This window comes from Tachyglossus aculeatus, chromosome 1 (assembly GCF_015852505.1).
Source record: "Tachyglossus aculeatus isolate mTacAcu1 chromosome 1, mTacAcu1.pri, whole genome shotgun sequence".
In the NCBI taxonomy this organism is placed as follows: domain Eukaryota; kingdom Metazoa; phylum Chordata; class Mammalia; order Monotremata; family Tachyglossidae; genus Tachyglossus; species Tachyglossus aculeatus.
This window is the reverse complement of record NC_052066.1, coordinates 86,280,796-86,295,938: the sequence shown is the minus strand read 5'-3', so window position 1 is coordinate 86,295,938 and position 15,143 is coordinate 86,280,796. Positions and strand designations below refer to the sequence as shown.

The 15,143-nt window shown below is 43.1% G+C and overlaps 1 protein-coding gene across 1 annotated transcript in view; it reads right to left on the bottom strand.

Moving 5' to 3' along the window:
• The window catches only part of CLSTN2 (calsyntenin 2), a 1,113,326-nt gene that overhangs the window by 568,212 nt on the left and 529,971 nt on the right, over positions 1 to 15,143 (bottom strand). The gene's annotated exons all lie outside the window — the stretch shown is intronic.

Here is a 15,143-nt window from a genome sequence, read left to right as displayed (position 1 = left end):
GCCCGCACACTCCCCTCCTCTGCCATGAACCTCCTCACTGTGCCTGGTTCTCGCCTGTGCCACCGTTGACCCCTGGCCCATGCCCTACTTCTGACCTGCACGCCCTCCCTCCCCACATAATAATAATGATGGCATTTGTTAAGTGCTTCCTATGTGCCAATCACTGTTCTAAGCACTGTGAGGATACAAGATAATCAGGTTGTCCCACATGGGGCTCACAGTCTTAATCCCCATTTTACAGATGAGGTAACTGAGGCAGAGAGAAGTTAAATGACTTGCCCAAAGTCAGAGAGCTGACAAGTGGCAGATCTGGGATTAGAACCCATGACCCCTGACTCCCAAGCCCCTGCTCTTTCCACTGAGTCATGCTGCTCACACCTGCCAAACTAGCTCTCTTCCCCCCTTCAAAGCCCTACTGCTACAGGGGAAGCAGCGTGGCTCAGTGGAAAGAACATGGGCTTTGGAGTCAGAGGTCAGGGGTTCAAATCCCGGCTCTGCCAATTCTCAGCTGCGTGACTTTGGGCAAGTCACTTCACTTCTCTGGGCCTCAGTTACCTCATCTGGAAAATGGGGATTAAGATTGTGAGCCCCCCGTGGGACAACCTGATCACCTTGTAACCTCCCTAGTGCTTAGAACAGTGCTTTGCACATAGTACTTAATAAATGACATTATTATTATTATTATTATTATTATTATTATTACGGAGAGCTCACCTCCTCCAAGAGGCCTTCCCAGACTGAGCCCTTCTTTTCCTCTGCTCCTCCTCCCCTCCCCATCACCCCTACTCCTTCCCTCTGCTCTACCCCTTTCCCCGCTTCACAGTGCTGGTGTATACTTGTACATATTTATTATTCTATTTATTTCATTAATGATGTGCATATACCTACAATTCTATTTATCTATTTTGATGCTATTGATGTCTATCTACTGGTTTTGCTTTGTTGTCTGTCTCCCCCTTCTAGAATGTAAGCCCATTGTTGGGTAGGAATTGTCTTTATCTGTTGCCGAATTGTAATTTTTAAATCCTTAGTACAGTGCTCTGCACACAGTCAGTGCTCAATAAATATGATTGAATGAATGAATGAATGGTGTGAACACGAATATGTGTGTGCACATGTGTATATATGTGTGTGAAGTGAATTTTCCCCAGCATGCTGGCAATGTTATCAGATGCCAAAGAAACAGGTCTACTTCTACTCACATGGCTATCTAATTGCCAAGACTTGTTTATTTCAACATGGTGGCTTTCTGACACCTTAGGGCCAGCCATGAGGTAATGTTTGGTTAAGGAGCAGCGGACCACGAAACGTAGCCCTGAAACAAGCAATTTACTTCTACCTGATGCTGTCTGCATAAATGAGAAATGCTTTTGCTTCTTACTGGTTGTCCTCTGGGACCAATTCAAATTGGCTTTTGATTTGGAGGTTGGGTAAAAAAAAGGTGAGGCGCCGGTTTTGCAGCGATTCTGTGAGGGTGGAGTCTTTGCTTTCCCTCAAACCTGTCCTGGAATCCAAAAATCACTGAGGAATGTCCTCTCTTACTTTTCTCTCCAGCAGCCAAGGCTAGGCTTGTCAGAGGTTGGGAGTCAGAACCGAGGTGGGTATTGAGGAGCTAAATGTCCTTGACCTCTGTCCAGTAAACCAGGCTAACTAGGATGGACAATGATGGCACTTGAAAAACTGAACGCTCTCTTCCTGATCCAGAAGCAACAACCTGTACTACATTACATATATGTGTACATAATATGATAATAATAATTATTATTATAATAATTACAGAAGCAGCGTGGCTCAGTGGAAAGAGCACAGGTTTGGGAGTCAGAAGTTGTGGGTTCTAATCCCGGCTCCCCCACTTGTCAGCTGTGTGACTTTGGGCAAGTCACTTAACATCTCTGTGCCTCAATTACCTCATCTGTAAGATAGGAATTAAGACTGTGAGCTCCACGTGGGACAACCTGATCACCTTGTATCCCCCAGCACTTAGAACATCCCTTAACAGCGCTTAACAAACATCATCATCATTATTATTATTAGAACAGTGCTTTTCACATAGTAAGCACTTAACAAATGTCATCATCATTATTATTATTAATTCTGGTATTTGTGAAACACTTTCTATGTGCCAAGCCCTGAAGTAAAAGGAGCATGGTATAATGGATGGAGCAGAGTCCTGGGAGTCAGAAGGTCATGGGTTCTAATTCCAGCTCTGTCACATGTCTGCTGTGTGACCTTGGGCCAGTCTCTTTACTTCTCTGGGCCTCAATTACCTCATTTGTAAAATGAGGATTGAAACTATGAGCCCCATATGGGACAGGGACTATGTCCAACACACTTTGTAGCTGCCCTAGCACTTAGTATAATGCCTGACATAGTAAGCCCTAAATAAATATCGTAATTATTATTAAACACTGGAGTACAGACAAGATAATCAGATCAGACACAGTTGCCGTCCCATATGAAGCTTATAATCTAAGAGGGAGAACAGGTATCAGATCCTCTTTTTACAGATGAGTAAACTGATGCAAGATACCTTGTGACTTGCCCCAGGTCACAGAGCAGTCATGACAGAGTTGGGATTAGAACTCACGAAGATTGATTTCCTGGCCTGCGTTCTTTCCACTAGGCCATGAAGCTTCCCTAGGACACACACAAAGGTTCTTGATGAAACCATAGAACCTAGAGAGTGTTTCTGCTGGAACCACTTTCAGTCAGTCAGTTGATCGTATTTACTGAGTGCTTACTGTGCATGAAGCACTGTACTATCCACTTGAGAGAATAAAATATAAAGGACACCTTCGCTGCTCAAAATGAGCTTACAGTCTAGAGGACCATAGACCCTCTCCCATCCTCCAGAGCAACTGTGTTCCCCTTAAAGATCCCTGAAAAAATGGGTGCTAATTTCAAGCTTTATAAGGAGGAGAGAAACTGGGTTTTTAAAGTAGAAATACCAATCCACAAGGTGTCCATGTCCATATCAATATCAGACAGAGAACTGACCATCTGTAAACCTGAATCATGGCTACCTTAATCTAACTGGCATCAGCCCCTCATTCACTCATTCAATAGTACTTATTGAACGCTTACTGTGTGCAGAGCCCTGTACTAAGCACTTAGAAAGTACAAATCGGCAACATATAGAGACAGTCCCTACCCAGCAAAAGGCTCACAGTCTACAAGGGGGACACAGACAACAGAACAAAACAAGTAGACAGGTGTCAATACCATCAGAATAAACAGAATTATAGCTACAGACACAGCATTAATAAAATGTAATAATATATACAAAATAAATATATACAAAAAAGATAAATAGGGTAATAAATATGTACAAATACATACAAGTGCTGGGGAGAAGGGGAAGGAGGTAGGGCAGAGGGAGGGAGGGGGGCGATGAGGAGGGGAGGAGGATGAGGAGGAGGAGAGGAAAAAGAGGGGCTCAGTCTGGGAAGGCCTCCTGGAGGAGGTGAGCTCTCAGTAGGGCTTTGAAGGGAGGAAGAGAGCTAGTTTGGCCAGGCTAAGCCTCCACAGGCCACATTGGCACTAGTGCATTAGGATTTTCCTGGAATTTCACTGAGTCAGTTCATCCTTGCTTCCCAACACTCTCCGCACTTACTGCAGATGAACTTGCTTCAGGTATAAAATTTCTCCCCCAAATTTTCTCTACCATAATTAAGTGAAATGGGATGCAATAAAAATGCATTACATCCTACCCCAAAACCTTCCGTGATAAATATTCAAGAGCATTTCCATCGTTAATACATTCTTCCCTTCTCCAAGAATTTTGTTTTAAATTTTTTCACCAGTATGGCAATACCATATTTATGCTCCATTCCAAGATTTAATAATGAAGTCTCCTAAAGTGTTCATTTGGGGTTTCCAAAATTGACACTGACAAATTGCTGGCAACTTGATAACTGCTGCATTTCCCTGCTGATGATGGGTATCTCTCTGACACTAGCCAAAGGGACAGACAGTCTGCATTTTGGTCAAATGTGCTAGATAATTATTGGAAGAGTCCAGGCCAAAAAAATGTAGAATGTCATCAAGTAGCCTGATATTTCAGGCCAAAGTTTATTACAATCACAGCTATGGTATTTATTTGCATAATTGCTTTACTTTTTGCATAACTTTCCTCACCCAGAAACAAGGGACAGGCTATTAAGTCTAGTAATGAAGGAAACTGGAGGAGAAAAAAGAGAAGAAAAGAAAAGAAGGCAGGAGGAAGAGGAAGGCAAGAGGGTACTTGAGACTGCATCTCTTACATGTCTTTCACTCTCACAAATGCTACACAATATAGGCAGTCATTGAATTAACTCCCTCATCCCTGCTGTGACCTTTGAGTTCTCACCCTTCTTATTCCTCTAGTCTGCCCCTGCTCTCTCCCCCTCCCTCCAGGCTCGCATTTCCTCCTGCCTTCAGGACATCTCCATCTGGATGTCTGCCTGCCACCTAAAGCTCAACATGTCGAAGACTGAACTCCTTGTCTTCCCTCCTAAACCTTGTCCTCTCCCTGACTTTCCCATCTCTGTAGACGGCACTACCATCCTTCCCGTCTCACAAGCCCGCAACCTTGGTGTCATCCTCGACTCTGCTCTCTCATTCACCCCTCACATCCAAGCCGTCACCAAAACCTGCCGGTCTCAGCTCCGCAACATTGCCAAGATCCGCCCTTTCCTCTCCATCCAAACTGCTACTCTGCTCATTCAAGCTCTCATCCTATCCCGTCTGGACTACTGCACCAGCCTTCTCTCTGATCTCCCATCCTCGTGTCTCTCTCCACTTCAATCCATACTTCATGCTGCTGCCCGGATTATCTTTGTCCAGAAACGCTCTGGGCATATTACTCCCCTCCTCAAAAACCTCCAATGGCTACCGATCAATCTGCACATCAGGCAGAAACTCCTCACCCTGGGCTTCAAGGCTGTCCATCACCTCGCCCCCTCCTACCTCACCTCCCTTCTCTCCTTCTGCTGCCCAGCCCGCACCCTCCGCTCCTCCACCGCTAATCTCCTCACTGTACCTCGTTCTCGCCTGTCCCGCCATCGACCCCCAGCCCACGTCCTCCCCCGGGCCTGGAATGCCCTCCCTCTGCCCATCCGCCAAGCTAGCTCTCTTCCTCCCTTCAAGGCCCTGCTGAGAGCTCACCTCCTCCAGGAGGCCTTCCCAGACTGAGCCCCTTCCCTCCTCTCCCCCTCGTCCCCCTCTCCATCCCCCCATCTTACCTCCTTCCCTTCCCCACAGCACCTGTATATATGTATATATGGTTGCACATATTTATTACTCTATTTATTTATTTATTTATTTATTTATTTTACTTGTACATATCTATCCTATTTATTTTATTTTGTTGGTATGTTTGGTTTTGTTCTCTGTCTCCCCCTTTTAGACTGTGAGCCCACTGTTGGGTAGGGACTGTCTCTATGTGTTGCCAATTTGTACTTCCCAAGCGCTTAGTACAGTGCTCTGCACATAGTAAGCGCTCAATAAATATGATTGATTGATTGATTGATTGGTCCTACAGCAGTCTTAATTTATAAACTACCCTCCCATGCTTTCTCTCCTTCTCACCCTCCTGCTCCCTTCATTGCCCCTTCCCAGTGCATGGCCACCACTACAACAATTATGTGGTCCAGAAAATAATCTCTGACTTCCTCCTTAATAGCTGTGGTGCAGTGATGATGCCAGTAAATTCAATAATCAGATATAGCTTCAATTTTCCACTTAATGACCAATCAGGAGCTTTCACTGAGCACTTACTCTGTGCAGAGGACTTTATTAAACACTTAGGAAAGTAAGCCCTGCTCTCAAGGAGGTTACAATCTAGAGGAGGAGATGGACAATAAAATCATTTATAGATAAATTCAGACAGCTGTCTGAATAAAATATGCACATGAAATATATATTATTGAGACTTCTAAAATATACTTTGGTAAGAGTAATAGTAAAATCAATAGCATTATTGAGCTTTCACAGGGTGCAATGAACTACACTAAGTTGCTGGGAAGCACAAAACAAAATGATATATTCTCTTCTCACAAGTACGTTACACTCTAATTGGTAAAAGTACTTTAGAAAATTATTTACAGAGTAATCAAAATCAATAATTGAATGTACAATTGAAAAAACATATGCAAATAAGTGCTGAGGATGGGTATTCATCTGAATATTTCAGGAGGTTTTTAGTTTCTTTTTGGCCTGAAGTGTCCAAATACTTCAAACCAATTTTATTTTTTGGTCTAAACTATCCAGCTATAGATTCACAGATCAGCCTATAGACTTTTTTCTAAAACTATTGACAATATAAACCTTGAAGAAAATATCATGGCAACAATAACTGGACTTGTTTTCCTGGGTTCTCCTCAACCTGGTTTATCCCTTTGTATGCTTATAAAAATGCTCACTTTGGTCATTAAACACTAAGGAGCCATAGATTAAATACATTCTTTATATAATGTTTAACATCGATTTTTGTTGTCATTATTGGACGTCTGATTTTGCCTGTCTGAAGCTCGACCCATCCATTGGTTCTAAAAGTTGAACTAATTCTACCATCGAGAGAAAAATAAATTGCCTGAAGATGGGACTGGGTGATATCAAAAAACAAACATAATGCACTAAGTGTATTTCTGACTATATTCACTGCCTGTTTTTCCCATTTGGTGGCCTAGAGGTTCTAGGGTCCTTTTGCTTGTTCTGGCTTTAAACAACATCAGCATCAGCTTTGTCTATATGTATTTGGAATATTTTATTTAGTTTGGCTTTATTCTTCTTTTATCAAGAAACACTGACATTTCAAGTAATATTTTATGAGCACATGAAAAGTATGAAAATAGAATTTGATACTGTAATCCACCAAAAATGGGAAAGAGAAATACCAAGGGGAAAGGGATTGGCTTTCTCTATACGTATTTGGAATATTTCATTTAGTTTGGGTTTGTTTTTTTTCAAGAAACACTGACATTTCAAGTAATATTTTATGAGCACATTAAAAGTATGAAAATTGAATTGGATACTGTAAACCACCAAAAATGGGAAAGGGAAATACCATGGGAAGGGAAGGCAAGGGAAATATCAACCTTACGCTTCTTGCAGTGGTATATGATTTCTAAGTTTGGAGATGGATTATGTGCTAAAAAAGGATAAGGAGTCATTGTGCTTGTTTTATTGAGCTTAAAAAGTTCTTGGGGTGTAGAACATGGCTGGGAAAATTATTGTCTTGGTACTAAAAGGCTCCCCAAAACAAAGCTACGGCTAGATTAATCACAAAAAATAGAACTGCAGTGGACTTCAACTGATTTGACCTCAATGTAAATCAAAACTTAAAAAGCCAGTAAACTTTCAATGCATTAGAAGGTGCCATGAAACACAAGAATAGCATATCAGTCAAGAGTAATGATACTAGATCTGCCTCTTAATTAATCAATAATATTTATTGATTGCTCCCTCTGTTCAGAGCACTGTATTAAGTACTTGGGAGAGTACAAAATAATTAGTAAACATGATCCCTGCCCTCAAGGAGCACAAACTCTAGCAGGGAAGACAAAGCATTAACTAAATTACAGATAGAAAGATAAAACAAGACATGAAGTTACGTATATAAATTCTATGTGGGGACATAGGAGATGAGTTCCCAAATGCTTGGGTAATACAGAAGTGCTGAAGGGGCAATTGTGAGGGATGCGCAGCGGAGAGATGAGAAATAATAATAATTGTAGTATTAGTTAAGCAATTACTATGTGTTCGGCACTGTACTAAATTCATTCATTCATTCAATCGTATTTATTGAGCGCTTACTGTGTGCAGGGCACTGTATTAAGCGCTTGGGAAGTACAAGTTGGCAACATATAGGGACGGTCCCTACCCAACAGTGGGCTCACAGTCTAAAATGCTGTGGTGATACAAGCAGATCGGGTTGGACACGGTCTCTGTCCCACGTGGGGCTCACAGTCTCAATCCCCATTTTATAGATGAGGTAACTGAGGCCCAGAGAAGTGAAGTGACTTGTCCAAGGTCACACAGCAGAAAAGTGGCAGACCTGGGATTAGAACCTATAACCCAGGACTCCTAAGTCTGTGCTCTATCCACTGCAGCCACGTTGCTTCTCACAGGTTTCTGGAGGAGATATGATTTGAGAAGGGCTATAGAAATTTGGAGAACAGTGGTCTGCTGGATGTGAAGGGGGACAGACTTAGAGGAAGAAGGGAGGGCATAGTGAGGTCAGCAGTGGGAGAGACAAAAACGAGGCAGAGTGAATAGGCTAGCTTGAGAGGAATGAAGCATACAGAGAAGAGTGATGATCGGTAGGAAGGAAAGGAACGGAAAAATACTGGAGGCTTCTGAGGAGTGGAAAGACATTCAATCAATCATGTTTATTATTATTATTATTATTAATAATAATAATAGTGGTATTTATTAAGCACTTACTATATGCAAAGCACTGTCCTAAGCTCTGGGGAGGTTACAAGGTGATGAGGTTGTCCCACAGGACACCACAGGGTGCTCACAGTCTTCATCCCCATTGTTCAGATGAGGTAACTGAAGCCCAGAGAAGTGAAGTGACTCGCCCAAAGTCACACAGCTGACAATTGGCAGAGCTGGGATTTGAACCCATGACCTCTGACTCCAAAGCCCGGGCTCTTTCCACTGAGCCACTCTGCTTCTTCTTGAGTGCTTACTGTGTGCACAGTACTTGGAAGAGTGCCATATAGCAGAATTAGCATACAAGTTCCCTGCCCATAACAAGCTTACAGTCTGGAGGACATGTGCAGAACAATATTTTATATAGAAGATCAAGGCAGCGGAGTGAAGTATGGACTAGAGAGGGGAAACACTGGAGGCAGGGAGACCAGCAAGGAGGTTGATGAAGAAGTCGGGATATGACAAGTCCCTGTACTAGGCAGCATGGTGCAGTTTTGATGGAGAAGGTGAGAATTCTGGAGATGCTCCAGAGAACCAACAGGGATGGCGAAAATATGAGTTATGGAGGATGGAAGAAGAGAAAGGAGCAGAAATAATGTCAAGGTTCTGAGTTAGAGGGATAGGGCTAATTGCAGTATTGTGATAGAAAAATTAGGTGGAGGTGAAAATTTGGGAGGGAAGAAGGGGAGTTCAATTTTGGACTTATTGAGTTTGAAATGCCATATAACATCTATGCAGAGATATCCTGCAGGAAGGAGCAATTTTGAGACGACAGGAAGAGAGAAGGGTCAGAGGCAGAAAGTCAGATTTTGGAGTTTTCTGCATAGAGGTGATACTGGAAGTCGTGGGAGTGAGTGTAGATTAAAAAAGAGAAGGGGATAATTTAGAATTGAGTGTTGAGAGACCCTACATTAGGAAATGAGAGGCAGGGAAAGTGTCAATGAAAGAGATTTGGAAAGAGAACCAAGAGAGGTCTGTCAGAAAAACCAAGATTAGGTAGTGTTCCCAGGAGATGGAGTAGGGCAACAGTGTCCATAGGAAAATGAGAGGCCATGGAGAATTAATAGAGCTTGTTAGGTTTGGCAAGAAGGAGATCATTGGTGAGCCTGGAAAAGTGGTCTCCGTGGAGTGAGGGGGAAGAAGGCTGTGTTGAAAGGGGTCAAGGAGGGAGGTGGAGGAGAGGAAGTGGAGGCAACAGGTGTATCCATTTGAGGAGCTTGGAGAGAAGCCAAAAGAGGAATATGGAGAGATAATTGGACTGTGCAGTGGGGTCAAGAGATGATTTTGTTTCAGGCTATGGGAGAGAGGCATGAGCAGGTTTGAAGGAAAGGGTAAAGAGCAATTAGAAAAACTATTAAAAAGTAATGGTTAGGAAGGGAAAGAGACTAGGCCAGATTTTTTTACTAGAGGTAAAGGAATGAGGTCAGAGGTACACATGGAAAGGGTAGCTTTCAAAATCTGGCAGGTGGCCTCTTCTTGAGAGATGGCCAAGAAGGATGAGAGGGTTTCACAAGGGTCTATTGAGGTGGGAATCAGACTTAGGCCTGAGTAAATGGAAATGGTGAAATGGGATGCCAGATGGTTAACTTAATCCATTTGACCACTAAAGACGCACGTGATCTAGACCAAAAATACTTCCCTCGGTAGGTATTAGGTGTTGACAGGTGTTTTATATTTCTTCAATTTAATTGCTCCTTTTACTTATTTAATAATAATAATAACAATGATGGCATTTGTTAAGCACTTGCTATGTGCAAAGCACTGTTCTAAGCACTGGGAAGGATACAAGGTGATCAGGTTGTCCCATGTGGGTCTCACAGTCAATCCCCACTTTACAGATGAGGTAACTGAGGCACAGAGAAGTTAAGTGACTTGCCCAAAGTCATACACCTGACAATTGGCGGAGTCAGGATTTGAACCCATGACCTCTGACTCCCAAGCCCGTGCTCTTTATGCAGCTACACTAATTTGATATATCTGTACTAATTCCTCCTACAGTTTTGCTCCCACTATTCATAAATACTTCTTAACAATACTACTAATAATAATTGCGGCATTTGTTAAGCACTTACTCTGTGCCAAGCACTGTACTAAGCGTTGCAGTGGATCCACAAAAATCAGGTTGGACATAGTCCATGCCCTATATAGGTCTCACAGTCTCAATCCCCATTTTGCAGATCAGGTAACTGAGGCACAGAGAAGTGAAGTTACGTGCTCCAGGTGGCACAGCAGACAAAGTACCAGTGCTGGGATATGAATCCAGCTCCTTCTGTCCCTCAGGCCCCTGTTCTATCTACTAGGAAATAACCATCTACTGACTCTAGAGAATCATCTGAGAATATGAGAAGCAGCGTGGCTCAGTGGAAAGAGTGCACGCTTTGGAGTCAGAGGTCATGGGTTCAAGTCCCGGCTTCACTGTCAGCTGTGTGACTTTGGGAAAGTCCCTTAACTTCTCTGGGCCTCAGTTCCCCCATCTGTAAAATGGGGATTAAGACTGTGAGCTCCCCGTGGGACAACCGGATCACTTTGTAACCTCCCCAGCGCTTAGAACAGTGTAAGCACTTAATAAATGCCATTATTATTATCTCAACTCTCTATTTTGCTTTACGCAGACTCAGTCATGCACTGAATGAGAATGAAACATCTTGTTGTTAAAAAGCCTGCCACGGACAGGGGGTCATAAGGAAACCAAAGAAAGATGTCCCACATTTTCAGAATCAAACAAACCCTGGTTGGCTAGTGTGAGTGTCCATTTTGGAGGAGCTGGAAGGCAGGCATAACAGGTAGTATCAATCACGGTTCAGACCTGTACCTGGTGGGTATGACATTTTCATCAATATCCTGGTACATGCAGTTAGAAAGAGGGCTCATTAAGTTCACGAACGACACAGACTGGGAGACAGTTGGCATTTTAGAGCACAGGATTAGAATGCAAAATGACCGTGGGGGGTTGAAAATGTGGTTGGAAACTAGCAGAATGCAGTTCCAAAGAGAATTTCATGGTAGTACAATTAGGGAAGAAAAACCAACAGCATAAACACAAGCTAGCCCACGAACCGGTCCGGAGAACAAAATCTAAAGGTCAAGGGACTGAAACAGCTGAATGTGACTTAGCAAGGGATTGCTGTGAAATAATGACAATGATATTAGGATACATGAATAGGAGCAAGGCATGAAAAAGCTGGGAGGTAATGATTATTTTAAAACACAGTTTCCAGTCAACACTTCCTAGAGTCTCAGCCTCCCCAGGGTCGCAGACATCTTGGAGAGGGTACAGAAGGAGAGTCACAAACATGACTAAAGTTTGTAAAATTGGTCCTAATGGGAAATGTAAATAAACCGAGATGATGTAAAACCCATTGAGAAAGGGCTAGTCACCTGACTTCAAAGGAAGAGTTCTACCCAGAGACCAGTATATGTTTGTTGCCTCTCTTCAGAAAATAGAATTTAATATCAGCCAGAAGCAATGTGTTGGGAACATAAGAACTCCAAGCCTTGGAACCTGGCCAGGGAGAGGAGGAGGAGCTATTTTTCGGTCATTTTATTTCCTGAAACCAAGGTAGGAGGTGCCCAGGGTAAGCCTTTGCATGATTTCTGAAACTTGTGCGGAAGTCTGACCTGCCCACATTTTCCATCCCCCCTAGTAGTCACAGTTATCACACCGGAGGGTGTTTCCTGATCACGCTCTCTTCCTTACAGCCCTTGCCCAGAGCTCATGTAACATACATGCAGCTCTCCCGCAACCTACAGATAGCTTAAACTGGGGAATCTCACTTCTGAAACACATCAATTCATAGATTCAACATACGGGATGTGCACTAAATTAAAATTAAGTTCCAATATTAAATGGAGGTTTCAATGGGGAGAATAAGAAATGACATATTTTTGATCATAATTAGCACCCACTTTTAGGCACCTAAATCTACTTTAGAGCTATATTTATGGAAAAAGATGTATCACAAGTATACTTCCAATCCCCAAAATAAAATGAGGCAAATGTAAAATAAATGTTTAAAACTGGTGTGAACGGAATAAACACATTTTTACAGGTTATGGTATTTTTAACACAGGCTTCTAGTCTTATGATTGTCAACTTGAAAAGAACATTTAAGTACTTGACTTTACTAACGGGAAGGTCAAATTAAAAATAAAAACAAGCTTCTCGGCATGTTCACACTAGTTAGAGCACAAACAACTAGCTGTATTTATATGGCTCTGTAGTAGAGGCCAATTAAATGACAAATCAAGGAAGCCCTAGAGGAAGGGCTAGCAAAGAGAAGTGACCCAATTAGCATGTCTTTGTCCCTTGATAGGGAGGTATCAGCATTATGAGAGCTTGGTTCTCTGTTCAGAGACAGTATACTGGACCATTGGTCTGACATACTAATGGTATTGCCTATGGCCTGCTCTCTGAAAGTGAAACAGAGCACTGGCATACTACAATTATTCAAAGCACTGTACTAAGTGTTTGGGAGAGTACGATGGAGTAAGAGTAATAGAGAAAGACACAATCTCCACCGTAATGCAGCATATAATCTAATGGGGGAGACAGCTTCTAAAATACATTACAGTGGAGAAGCAGCATGGTTTAGTTAATAGAGCCCAGGCCTGGACATCAGAAGGACGCTGGTTCTAATCCCATCTCCACCATTTGTCTGCTGTGTGACCATGGGTACGTCACTTCACTTCTCTGGGCCTCAATTACCTCAACTGTAAAATGGGGATGAAGACTGTGAGCCCCATGTGGGACAGGGGCTGGGTCCAACCTGATTAACTCGTATCTACCCTAATGCTTAGAACAGTGCTTGGCACATAGGAAGTGCTTAACAAGTACCATTATTATTATTATGTAACTGAGTTTAAAGGTGTGTACAGAAGTGCTGTAGGCATAGGGTGGGTATAGCCTGAAGTGCAAAAGTGGTGCAATAGGGAGGAAAATAGGCTTCCCGTTAGAAATATGGTTTTAGTAGTGCTTTGAAGAGAAAGACAGAGAGAGAGAGAGAGAGAGAGAGAGAGAGAGAAAGAAAGAGAGAGAGAGGCAGCTCTAGACTGTGAGCCCATTATTGGGTAGGGACCATCTCTATATGTTGCTGATTTGTACTTCCCAAGCACTTAGTACAGTGCTCTGCATACAGTAAGCATTCAATAAATACAATTGAATGAATGAATGAATGTAAAGGAGCTGGGAGTTCAAAGCAGAAGGCAGGGCCTGCCTAAGGGGTCAGTGGTGAGAGGGACACAAGAATGAGGTACAGTGAGTAAGCTGGTAACTGAGGGATGAAATCTGCTCCTCCTCTAGTCTGTTGGCTCCTTGTAGTCAGGGATCTCAAGTGCTTAGTATTGTGTTCTCCACATAGTAAGCACTCAATCAATACCACTGAACGATTGGCTGATTGACTGGGAGAGGAGCAAGGATAAGTAGTGGGAAAATAACACAATTTTTAGAGCATTGGTAAAATATTAGCAACTCCACCACTTGCCTAAACCAGACCTCTAGACTGTACCCTCCTTGTCTATCAATTCTGTTCTATTTTATTCTCCCAAGAGCCTACTACAGTGCCCATCTACACTCACTCCCTTGGTGAACTCATTTGCTCCCACAACTTGAACTATCATCTCTATGAAGATGATACTCAAATCTATATCTCCTCCTCTGGTCTCTCTCCCTCCCTCCGCACTTGCATCTCCTTCTGCCTTCAGGACATCTCTACTTGGATGTCCTCCCCCGACCTAAAACTCAACATGTCCAAGAGAGAGCTCCTTATCTTCCCTCGCAACCCTGTCCTCTCCCTTACTTTCCCATCACTGTGGATGGCACTGCAATCCTACCCATCTCACAGGCTCACAACCTTAGTGTCATCCTTGACTCCGCTCTCTCATGCACCCCACATATCAAATCTGTCACCAAAGCCTGACGGTCTCACCTTCACAAGATCGCCAAGATCTGCCCTTTCCTCTCCATCCAAACGGTTACCATGTTAGTACAATCACTCATCTTAACCCGACTGGATTACTGCATCAGCTTCCTTTCTGACCTCCCAACCTCCTGTCTCTTCAGTCCATAATTCACTCTGCTGCCCAATTATCTTTCTACAGAAACACTCTGTGCATGTCACTCCTCTCCTCAAAAATCTCCAGTGGATGCCCATCAACCTCCGTAACAAGCAAAAAATTCTCACTATTGACTTCAAAGCTCTCCATCACCCTGGACCCTCCTACCTCACCTCCCTTCTCTCATTCTACATCCAAGCTCACATAGTCCACTCCTCTGGTGCTAACCTCCTCACTGTCCCTCATTCTTGCCTGTCCCACTTTCGACCCATGGCCTATGTCCTACCTCTGGCCTGGAATGTCCTCCCTCCTCAAATCCACCAAATAATCTCACTTCCCCCCTTCAAAGCCCTGCTGAAGGCTCACCTTCTCCAAGAGACCTCCCAGACTAAGCCCCCTTTTCCTGAGCTCCTCCTCTCCTCCCCATCACCCTGACTTGCTCCCTTTGTTCTACCCCTCCTCCCCACCCCACAGCACTTGACATATCTATAATTCTATTTATTTATATTAATGTGTTTACTTGTTTCGATGTGTGTATATATATATATATATATGTGTGTAATTCTATTTATTTATATTGATGCTATTGATGCCTGTTTACTTGTTTTGATGTCTGTCTCCCCCCTTTGAGACTGTAAGTCTGTTGTGGGCAGGGGTTGTCTCTCCTTATTTCT